At 38.4% G+C, this 11,994-nt stretch overlaps 1 protein-coding gene across 1 annotated transcript in view; it reads left to right on the forward strand.

Annotated features, from left to right (window-relative positions):
- LOC134795439 (uncharacterized) overlaps positions 1-6,823 on the forward strand; it is a 125,350-nt gene extending 118,527 nt beyond the window's left edge. Inside the window, exon 13 of the transcript XR_010144817.1 lies at positions 6,812-6,823. The gene's annotated coding sequence lies outside the window, so the exon portion shown is untranslated. The remainder of the gene's footprint in view (positions 1-6,811) is intronic.
- Positions 6,824-11,994: the final 5,171 nt, after the last annotated feature.

Genomic DNA, 11,994 nt, shown 5'->3' on the forward strand with positions numbered 1-11,994 from the left:
CACGAAGTGGTTTAGTTGCATTGTTGATTGGTACTGGTGACCACCTTCCGGCTCCATCATCAGACCCTGAGTACTATCTTAAGTCAAAGATCTTGTTGAGCCGAATCAAACAAGCCCAAACACGAAGTGGTTTAGTTGCATGGTTGATTGGTACCGGTGACCACCTTCCGGCTCCATCATCAGACCCTGAGTACTATCTTGTGTCAAAGATCTTGTTGAGATGAATCAAACGAGCCTAAACACGAAGTGGTTTAGTTGCATGGTTGATTGGTACCGGTGACCACCTTCCGGCTCCATCATCAGACCCTGAGTATTATCCTGTGCCAAAGATCTTGTTGAGACGAATCAAACGAGCCCAAACACGAAGTGGTTTAGTTGCATGGTTGATTGGTACCGGTGACCACCTTCCGGCTCCATCATCAGACCCTGAGTACTATCTTAAGTCAAAGATCTTGTTGAGACGAATAAAACGAGCCTAAACACGAAGTGGTTTAGTTGCATTGTTGATTGGTACTGGTGACCACCTTCCGGCTCCATCATCAGACCCTGAGTACTATCTTAAGTCAAAGATCTTGTTGAGCCGAATCAAACGAGCCCAAACACGAAGTGGTTTAGTTGCATGGTTAATTGGTACCGGTGACCACCTTCCGGCTCCATCATCAGACCCTGAGTACTATCTTGTGTCAAAGATCTTGTTGAGATGAATAAAACGAGTCTAAACACGAAGTGGTTTAGTTGCATGGTTGATTGGTACCGGTGACCACCTTCCGGCTCCATCATCAGTGTTCATAACCGAACACAAGTTATATTTATATTAAAACTCTTTAGGTTTTTTTACTGTACTCTTGTCTATGATAGGAAACAAGGGAATAGAAACAGGAGAAGAGATTGAGTTGTCATGATATAAAAATGTAAGTTTTGGTGGAGCTGAAATAAATTTATTTTAATACAAGTTGCAGTGAGTTGTTTTAATGTGGAGACACGGTCAGGACCAGGGCCCTTTTAAATTGTCTCGCACATAAAATTGGTCCTTCAAGCTATTTTAAGAAGATTGCATTTTGCAAATAAAGATGAAAAGTTTGAAATCAAGAGCTACATCAACGATGATGAATTTTTAGTAGCTGTTCTTCTTCTCAAGAGAACGACTTCATTCTTAAACAAGACAAGAACGAGCATTTCGTCTGTTCGGAACGTCGTGATTTTCAACAGAGCCAGTTCGTACGACATCAGGCGGTTTCTGTGTTGGTGTATAGTTTCTAATAGTTTCCGTCGCGGTGAGGCGACCTGCGGCGAACAGTCTTCGGACGAGCTGCTAGCACCTGCTAGTATCCGAACGCGACGGGTCAACAACCGCAGAACTGTCACCGGTCACCGGCGCCTTGTGTTGTTTGTTGTGTTGTGGTGGACGTAAATCTTGTTTATTTAATATAGTTTAATTAATATAACAATCAGACCCTGAGTACTATCTTGAGTCAAATAAATACATATAGAATGTCAGGTCGTTTCAAATATTTTTAATCCTGTCCGGTAGTTTATTAAACTGTACCATTATAAATTATAATACTATAAAAACAGTGCTAGGATCAAAGTCTCTCGTTGCGGTTTACACGCACACAGTATAGCGTTTTACACGGCGCCCGCCGCACACAATGATAAAAAACCTCGTCGTCGCCGTTGAAAATGTGCGGAGCCGACCGACACACGTCCTGCCTCTACAAGCTCTGTCGCGGCACTGAGCTGGCGCAGCGCGCGTCATCGGTAATATAGAGTAGTTTTCAAAAAATTGCCAAAAAATTATAGTAGAATTTCATAAACACTAATGTATACCAACAGTATAAGCAAACGTTGCAGATTGCTTGAGTATGAAAATGACTTCGATATTAAGTAGACTTTCGTAGGAATTGACACTTGTTTCGGAGAGAAAATCGAGTTCGTTTTACTTTGATTTTCTCTTTCTCAAAGGTATGTAGGAAAAATATAGTTTGATATGCCTAAAGTACAGGGTATTAGTAATACAAAATAGCCAGGTTTAGCAGAGTAAAATTCTCAACATTTCCAAATAAGAGCTCGCCATTCAGTGCTTCACGGGGTTTTTCGGAAACGACCATCAGAAAAAAAATCATTACTAATTTAATAAGTCCTTTTTCTAATATTTACAACGATATTTATAAAGATAAGAAGACGCTTTTACTGGAACAAGCACTCATTGTTTCTAATAATGAGCGCAAAGTCCTGAATTTCGTCGACTAGTATCATCAATTTTGCATTATTTCGACTTTTCTTGTAAGAGCGCTCTTAAGGCTAGTTCGGACTATACTGCACATGGAGCAGATTAAGGACCCTAGGCACAAATCACAAATAGGTACCTTACCTACTCGCCACTTGACTAATTTACTAACGTACGGCCCGATTCGAACTTAGGATAAGTCATAATAGATCTAGAACCGATATGGATTAGATATGTCAGTGTCAAATGTGACGTTTCTTCTAACAAAAACGTCACTTTTGACACTGACATATCTATCTAATCCATATCGTTTCTAGATCTATTAATTGACGTATCTTAAAGTTCGAATCGGGCACGTAGTCCGAATTAGCCTTTATGTATTTATTTATTTATTTAAACTTTACTGCACAGTAAAATTTGTACAAAAGGCGAAATTAATGCCAGAATTCATTTTCTACCAGTCTTTATTATCAGTGTAGGGACATTTTTATACCACAAGGGTGGCAAGCAAGCGAGCGGTGTAATACAAATAAAAAATGCGCAAAATAAGTCTGGTCTTGAGTACCTTAATACCTTTACTTATAAGTACTTAGGTAACTGCAGAATTTCACAACGAAGCAAAAATAATTTCAGCCTTCTGTACATTAATCAAAATATCATAACATGTAGGTACCTATATATACCTATTCTACCTAATAAGTAGGTATATATAAGTCTTATAAAACCACTAAAACATACTTATCTCCATAATTTCCTCAGCACAGTTTAAATCGTTATGCATGTGTCAGTTTTCGCACTTTAAATAACTTATTTAGCATACTGATTGAAGTCGTATATTATATTATTATACCTACCTATGCCAGCATGGTAGAAATAATATTGTAATCAAATAAGGAACGAACTGCGCGGTCATGGTTGTAATTTACATAGCGTGTAGGCATAGGCATTCGTTTTCGCACCCACGTAACAAAGTTATGCAATAAGACGGTCACAAAATATAATTTAAATGACCTAAAGGGGCGTAAAATGGGTAGGACGCAAATTAAACTTGATTATTGACAACAATAACAACCACTTATATAGGGACATGTTATTTCGTTGCGTCCGTCTTTAGGGTTCCGTACTTACCCAAAGGGTAAAAACGCGGGCCCCTATTACGTGCTATTCCTAAGACTCCGCTGTCTGTCTGTCACCAGGCTGTATCTCATGAACAGTGATAGCTAGGCAGTTGAAATTTTCACAGATGGTGTATTTCTGTTGCCGCTCTTGAAACAAATACTAAAAACAGAATAAAATGAATATTTCAGTGGGGCTCCCATATAACAAACGTGATTTATTGCCGTTTTTTTGCGTAATGGTACGGAGCCCTTCGTGAGCGAGTCCGACTCGCACTTGGCCGGTTTTTTATATGCACTTACTCGATATTTTGTGGATTTGTGCCCTTCAATCACATTAGAAACAAGACAGCTTCCAATTTATAAGAAGATTAGCGCCTGCCGCTGCCGCCTTTTGATCAGGGATGACGCAAAATAAATAATGCGTTCGAAAAAAAAACTTGGCCGGTTGTGTCAACCTTGTCCCATTAATAAACCTTTAAGTGTCTTAAAAGGTTATTTACCTACTTATAATTTATTTCAAAATAGATTAGAGCCTCGGCTTACCTCGGGTAATATTTAGAATCGTCACAACTATTGCCACGAAAACCGTTATGGCTCCTCTACACGAATGGCCAACGCCGGCCAATCCAAGGGACGCAGCCATGCGGTAGACTGAGAATACTGAAATAGCAATATCACTTGCTCCCTCTAATGCATGAATGCGTCCCTTGGATTGGCCGGCGTTGGCCATTCGTGTAGAGGAGCCACTAAATGAAAATCGTATTGCTATGAATATGACATTGACGGACTCAGTATTCTTTATTGTGAGAAAAATTTAGGTCTATGGAAAAATTGAATACTTAAAAACACACACAGATACATATATAACTATGTACCTACTATGTTAGTTAACACGGAACAATTTTCACTAGGTACTACCATTGAAGTAATGGGTACTACATTAGAAGCTAATTAGAATCATATCAAAAATCTTGAACGGTTATAAGAAGATTAGTAAGTACGAGTACCTACCTATCTACTAATATACCTCAAATAGAACTTAAGGCTTCGTCGCACAGGCGCGTTTTCCGGGCGGGGCGTGAGCGGGGCGCGCCGCTTTTACATACAAAACGCTCACGCCCCGCCCGGTAAACGCGCCTGTGGGACGGAACCTTTATAGTTGATTAATGTATGGTAGGTACTATGAATATCTACATCATTGTCGGTACCCCATCAATGGTTACAAAAATATGAATTTTTAAGTGTCAATCATTGGATAATATACCCTATCCAAGTAAGTGCCTTTCGTTTAAAATCTGTAAGGTTATATAACCTATTGTACCTAGGGGCTGTCCATAAATTACGTCATCGATTTTTGACGATTTTTGACCCCCCCCCCCCTATAATCATCCAAAAATGTCCGCCCCCCCCCCCCCCCCCTAATTTGAAATGACGTAATTTATGAATATCCCCCTACTCATTAACTAAATGAAATTATTATTTTCAGTTCATAGTTCATACTCCTTCAAATAATTTTCCTATAGGCCTGTGTTTTGCTCAAAACCCAGAAGACGTATAGTGCGACATAAAATAATAGGAATTAAATAAAATGGAACTAAAAAAAATCTATACTAAATTGTTGCCATGTTTTAAGCATGTCAAAAATCAATAATTTTCTACAATTTCTTGTCTAAGATACAACGACGATCGGAAATGTAGCTACCTACTTATATGCATCTACCTACTTTAGGGAAACTTAAGGCTTCAGATAATGTTACCTTAACTTGCTCCTTCCGGCAGTGTTCACTTAAGCAACTGTTTTTTTTGCAACCCCACCATATCCTTCCTACTTCTTATGATGTTACCTAATCTGAAGTTCGTAGGTACTTAGGTACCGTAAAATGGGGCGAGTAGGCGCAAAACTGACATTCAAACCTCGATAACATTTTATTTTTACATATGCAAACTGAATGGTGTATATAATAAGTGTTCCGGACGTTTGTGTTTTAGTTTTTATTTTATTTTGGGTAGTTCCATTTCATAACTTTGACGATAAACAAGAAATCTCACCTCATCCCGTAGGTCCTCGTAATTGGGGTGAGATGGGTTTTCATACAAAGGTGATTTTGGTAGATTGTTGGATCGATTTTTTTTTATTATGAGTATTACAATAGCTCCTTTTTAAATTGGAATACGATTTTTGTAGCAGTAGCCTTAAAATCCCATCTCACCCCCCTTTCATCCCTTCTTTCCCCATTCATAACCCAACTCTCCCCGCGAACCCTACTCACCCCATTCTACGGTATGTATGGGTAAGTAAACCTACCCAATCATCAGTTTTAATTGGAGTATTGTCATCAGTTTACTAAGGTACTTACACTTGACTCTTCAGACGTCGCCACTGAAAAAACCGGGCAAGTGCGAGTCGGACTCGCGCACGAAGGGTTCCGTACCATAATACAAAAAAAAACAAAAAAAAGCAAAAAAAAAAACGGTCACCCATCCAAATACTGACCACTCCCGACGTTGCTTAACTTTGGTCAAAAATCACGTTTGTTGTATGCGAGCCCCATTTAAATCTTTATTTTATTCTGTTTTTAGTATTTGTTGTTATAGCGGCAACAGAAATACATCATCTGTGAAAATTTCAACTGTCTAGCTATCACGGTTCGTGAGATACAGCCTGGTGACAGACGGACGGACGGACGGACGGACGGACGGACGGACGGACGGACGGACGGACGGACGGACAGCGAAGTCTTAGTAATAGGGTCCCGTTTTACCCTTTGGGTACGGAACCCTAAAAATCACAAGGTGTAAGGCCTGGCTGGGCCTAAGTTGAAAATAATCAAGGAAATAACTTCTTCTTCCTCGCGTTATCCCGGCATTTTGCCACAGCTCATGGGAGCCTGGGGTCCGCTTGACAACTAAACCCAAGAATTGACGTAGGCACTAGTTTTTACGAAAGCGACTGCCATTTGACCTTCCAACCCAGAGGGGAAACTAGGCCTTATTGGGATTAGTCCGGTTTTCTCACGATGTTTTCCTTCACCGAAAAGCAACTGGTAAATATCAAATGATATTTCGTACATAAGTTCCGCACGCTCTTACCGCTAGGCCACCAGCGCTTCCTGGAATAATCAAGGAAATAACGTTACAGCAAATTCAGTGGAATACGTGAAGATGACGTGAAAGTTTTACAACAAGATGAGGCACCATGCCATTATGTCGTTTACTGGCAGTCAAAAAAATGTTTTCCAACAAATTGATTTCTCGCAAAGGTAACATCCTTCTACCCTCCATAAAGCCCAGACCTTACAACTTTCGATTTTTTTCCGTGGGGATACCTATCTAAAGAGTCGAGTGTACCGTAGGTACCTTAATAATGAAAATACCCCAATTAAAACAAAACATTCACGGTGAGGTATCCGCTATCCCCCGATGCAAGTGTCAGCGAGTTTTCCAAAGTTCACACAGTCGATGGCAGGAGTGTCAGCGACGAGACGCAGGTCATCTGGATGATGTAAGTATATGTATGTATGTATGTATGTAATTTGTTAAAAAATAAATAACATCAAATTGTTGTTAGGCTGAAAAAATTAAAAAGAGAATAACATTTATAGTATTATTTTTATGATTTTTTAAAAAGTGCAAAAATGGTTGGCTCACTCTGTATAAGGTGGCCGATATTAGGTATAAAGGCCAACAACATGATCATTTACCCAAAACTATGCGACATAACATCATAATTCATTAATATTATTTCACTTTAATATTTAAATTAAGTAATAAATAAATAATAAAATAAATAAAAATGTTATTTATTAAGGTATAAACCCATTACATTTCATTAAGTACTATTATATTACAATATTAAATTAAAATTAAAGCTATATACTACAACTAAAAAAGTAGGTACTAATTATAGAGGTGCAGCGGAAATCTTGCTCATACAGTAGCAGGTTATGTACACTACATTAACAATGCTGTTCGTCGATTCACTCACTCTCCCGACAAACGACCAGTGCCTTTTACGCATTATAGCGTAAAAGTCATCTACTCTGTTCTCGGCGAACATACCAGACGCACTACACCGCCACGGTAGCCGTAACATTGCACGAAACGCGTTGTTGTACTGTACTCGGAGTCTGTTGAACGATCGTTTCGTGAAATGGTACCACAGCTGACTAGTGTAGAACGCCTGACAGTATGCCTTGAACAGAGTAATTTTGGCTTGGTCAGAACAGTGAGCAAACCGACGCGCCAACATGTTGCTTCTCATCGCTATGGCCCGCCGCTGTCTTTCGAGATCGTCATCGTCTTTTAGTCTGTCTGTCAAAACGTGTCCCAGATACTTAAAACTATTAACAATTTTTAATTCTGTCCCGTTTAGCCTAACGGGTGGAACGTTATCTGGGCCCTTATCATATTTAAAAACAATTAATTCTGATTTAAAACAAGTAATTTTAAAAACAAGTAATTCCCAATGTATACATGTATTCTCATATTTGAATCATTAAAACCTGCAATATCATAGTCGTGGATTCTGTAATAGACCCATGCTCATAGTTATGTTATAGCTATGGAGGCACCGCGCCGCGGTCGGTGGCCGCAAGGACGTTCGTACGCGGGCTGAGGTAAACTCACAAAGCTCTTGGCCAATCGTAACGCTGTGTCTTCGGTGTGCGTGTACATCCGTATACGTATGCAATCAAAGCCTGACATTGAATGGCGGTGTTGCCGGTTATTGAAGAACTGTGATATTTTGTGATAAAAATATTTATAGTGGTAAACCTACTCTTGGATTATGCATTTTTTTGAACATTTAAGACAATATTTTTTATCCTTTGTTTATTTTATGCGGTGGTAGCAAATATCCGTACAATTATACGCCTTAAAGTAAGGAATACCGTAATCTATAGACAACTCTAGGAGTTACGCGTTACGGAGCCTTTATAGTAACGGCACCAATCATGAGATATTTAAGGAAAAAAGTAGAATATAGTATTGTTGATATTTCACTAATACCTGTAAAACTTCTATCGTTTTGCGCGATAAAAGTTTAATGTCTTATTCGTCTTTTATGTTTTCGATTTGTATTGATAAAATGAAAGATAATGCAATTAGTTTTAAATTTCAACCATAATAAGAAAAATTAACTAGGATTTTTTCTCTAGTGATAGGCAGTATGACGCCATTTATTTTTGAACAAATAGAAATTTTAATTGATGAAACCATAGATTTAATATATAGAGATCCCGTCTCAGCGAGCTGTCACTGTTGCCACTTTTGTTTAGTGTACGATTAACAATGAGGCCCACCTTGCTGTAGCCATGTCGATAAAGTCATATCGATAAACTATCGACATTTCTTGCAATTTTAATTTTACTTCAAAGGTTTAACGATACCTAAAATGAACAAAAACGCTTTTATTCTTAATGTGGTTATCAGATCCCAATTTTATCGTCACGCCCCAGCAGGGAACCAAGGGAAAGTTCAGATATTTAATTAAAATACATAAATACCTACTAAAATATGCGTTCCGCAATAATTGAATTATTTTATTACATTATAATATATTCATTATCCATTAGCATTTCAATTATGTTCATGTTTAACGAAGATATTGAAGCTTCAATTAATCGCTATTTCGTTCCGCTGTGTAGCGTTTATCGATATATAACATGATTAAAATCGACTTTTACATCCCTAAAAGAGCACACATATACGCTTTTACGCACACATACACAGCCTGGGCGCATCAAAAAAGGCAACACTTGATTTGAAGTCCATCTTGTCAACAGTATGGTTGTCCTTTTTTGACAAACGGCATTTTTAAAAGAGCGAGGAGAGAGAAATGATACTAGTTGCTGCGCCGTGAAAGAGAACAGAAAACGTTGGGCCCTTGGATGAAACGTCATACCCGGCTCTTACTTATGGTTTAAAGTTGCCAGTGTTTAAAACGAATAATAAATTATTATTTTACACTTTATACAGGATTTGTAATAAGACATCCCATTACTTATTAATTGGTGGGTGCCACATCCATCATAGGGTTTAGTTTAATTTATACAAAGATTACGCTCGAGCGAAGCATTACTTAAGAGGAAGCAAATACAATACAATGTATGCTTGAACCTTTCAAAAGCACTGGTAATTATTTCATTTCTTCTTATTCAGATAATACAGACTTGCATTTTATTATACAATGTAAAAATAAATAGATAAGTAGAAACTGTCCGTCTGAAACTCCTGTGCCATACCATAAGGGCGAGGCTTTAGTAATTGGTTGTTTGCGTTTTTTTCTTAGTCTTATCATGTTATTAAAAGGTAAAAACCAATACATTGACTTCGATATGACTTTCCATTCGCTAGAACTGTACATGAATATACCCCGGTTCCGGTACACCCGCTTTGTCAGTAGACCAAGGTGGTAAATTTTAAAAATGTAGGCGTGAAGAGTTACTTCGAATAGAAAATTTGAATTTCGCGTCTTTTATTATCCGGCGAAGTGGGTGTGTTCGATTATTATAGCCGGTCAAACAAGTTTCTCAGTAAAAAAGGCGCGAAATTCAAATTTTCTATGAGACGATAACCCTTCGTGCCTACATTTTTTTAATTTGCCGCTCTTTTCTACTGATGAAAATGGCTTGACAGAATATATTTTGCTATTTTTTAAATTAAGTTTGTCCAGATTTTTTTTATAATCATTATAATGGTCAAAATTAAATATATCATAATAATCTGCAAGTTTCAAGCTATAATTTTGATTCATAAGTAATTTTCTTGCCAAGTAAGGGTAAATGTCATTTTTAGGGTTCCGTAACTCAAAAGTAAAAAACGGAACCCTTATAGGATCACTCGTGCGTCTGTCTGTCCTTCCGTCTGTCCGTCTGTCACAGCCTATTTGCTCCAAAACTACTGGACCAATTAAGTTGAAATTTGGCACACATATGGAAGTCTGTGACCCAAAGACGGACATGTAATAAAAACAAATTAATTTTATGCATAGGGGGCACTTTTAGGGGGAATATGAGAAAATTAAAAAACAAAGTTTTGCAAACCATATCGTGTTACATATTAAATGAAAGGGCTTATTTCAGGATCTCAAATATATTTTATAAAGAAAATAGACAAAAAATTACCACCCCCCCCCCCCCTTAACTCCGATACTGGGTCTAAACTTATGAAAAAAATACGCATAATAGTTCTTTACCTCTAGATGACAGGAAAACCTATTAGAAATCTACAGTCAAGCGTGAGTCGAACTTAAGAAAAAAAATCGCGGTTGGGCTGTTTTAGGGACACAGCCGTAATGGTTTACGTAAAACGTGATGTGGACAGCTCCCCCAGACTTTTTGAAACGCACGGCCGAAGGCCGAGTTGCGGGAGGTTAGTGCTCAAACACAGAACAATTAATAGTACGTGTCTGAATGCGAAGGTCGAAGGCCCTGAAGGCCCGGAGCCTCCGACATGTGCATGCTTCCTGCAAAGGAGATCGTCGATTTTGTTCTATCTTTTGTTAAGCGATTGGGCCCGATACCTACAGATTACTGGAAAAACGTATAAGAAGTCTGCAATTAAGCGTGAGCCGGACTTAAGAATAAGAATTGCGGATATTATAAGCTCTATCAGAGCCACAACCGCAATTGTTTACGTGAAACATGGTGTGGACAGCTAGTGCGAAGGTCGAAGGCCAAGCTCTGCGTTGGGCCAAAGGCCTGAAGCATCCGAGAGAGGTCGAAGGATGAGCTGTAGGAGGTTAGTGCTCAAACAGAACAAATAATTGGTTTAAGTACGAGTAGCTAAATGAAAAGGCTGAACTGCCGTATATCAGAGGGTCTATCGCGAACACCGAAGTTCGCAAATTGCGGGGATTTCTCTTTTACTGCAATGAAACCGTAATTAGAGTGACAGAGAGAAATGCCAGCAATTTGCGAACTTCGATTTTCGCGGTTATAGCCCTGTTATCTTAAAATAACAGAGATACACCTAACCAATGCAAAAAAAATGTAGGCACTATGCGTAACACAATACTTGAACAAAATTAAAAAAAAAATTGCGTAACTAATGCCGGCTACATACGTAACGATAAATCGTTGCGATAAAACTGTGCAGTCCGACTGTGCGATAAATCGAACGTTCCTAGTGCCTCCACACGCCTCCGATATCGGAGCCGATCGTCAGTTCTCCGCAAAGCTCATCAGAAACAACATGTCATCCACAATGGCACTGCTTTGGAGTTAGATTTATGATTTCTCTATTATACAGATGTATAATGTAGGTAAAGCCATACGATTAAATAAAATTATAGTATGAGCGTAGGAAAACATGAAAAATCCCGTATTTATGTACATAAATAAGTTTTTGCCAAAAATTTCATTTTTGGTACAAGCTTTTATTGCTGACTGTACTTTTCTTACAACAGACAACTAATACTCATCAAGACAATTATAAAAACCCCTAACACTATTAGGTTGCGTTGTTTTATCACAGAGTTCCTATGGCCACCTCCTGTCTCCATCCTCAGATCAGCTCAATGGTGCCATAATATTGGATTGTCATCCGATTTATACATGCAAATTACAAATACAATGCAAATACAAAAAAAAATCAGCTCAATCGGAAACCGGGAAGTGGATCAAATTTAACTTGCTAGATTTGATTACA

Source organism: Cydia splendana, chromosome 1 (assembly GCF_910591565.1).
Source record: "Cydia splendana chromosome 1, ilCydSple1.2, whole genome shotgun sequence".
Classification (NCBI taxonomy): Eukaryota; Metazoa; Arthropoda; class Insecta; order Lepidoptera; family Tortricidae; genus Cydia; species Cydia splendana.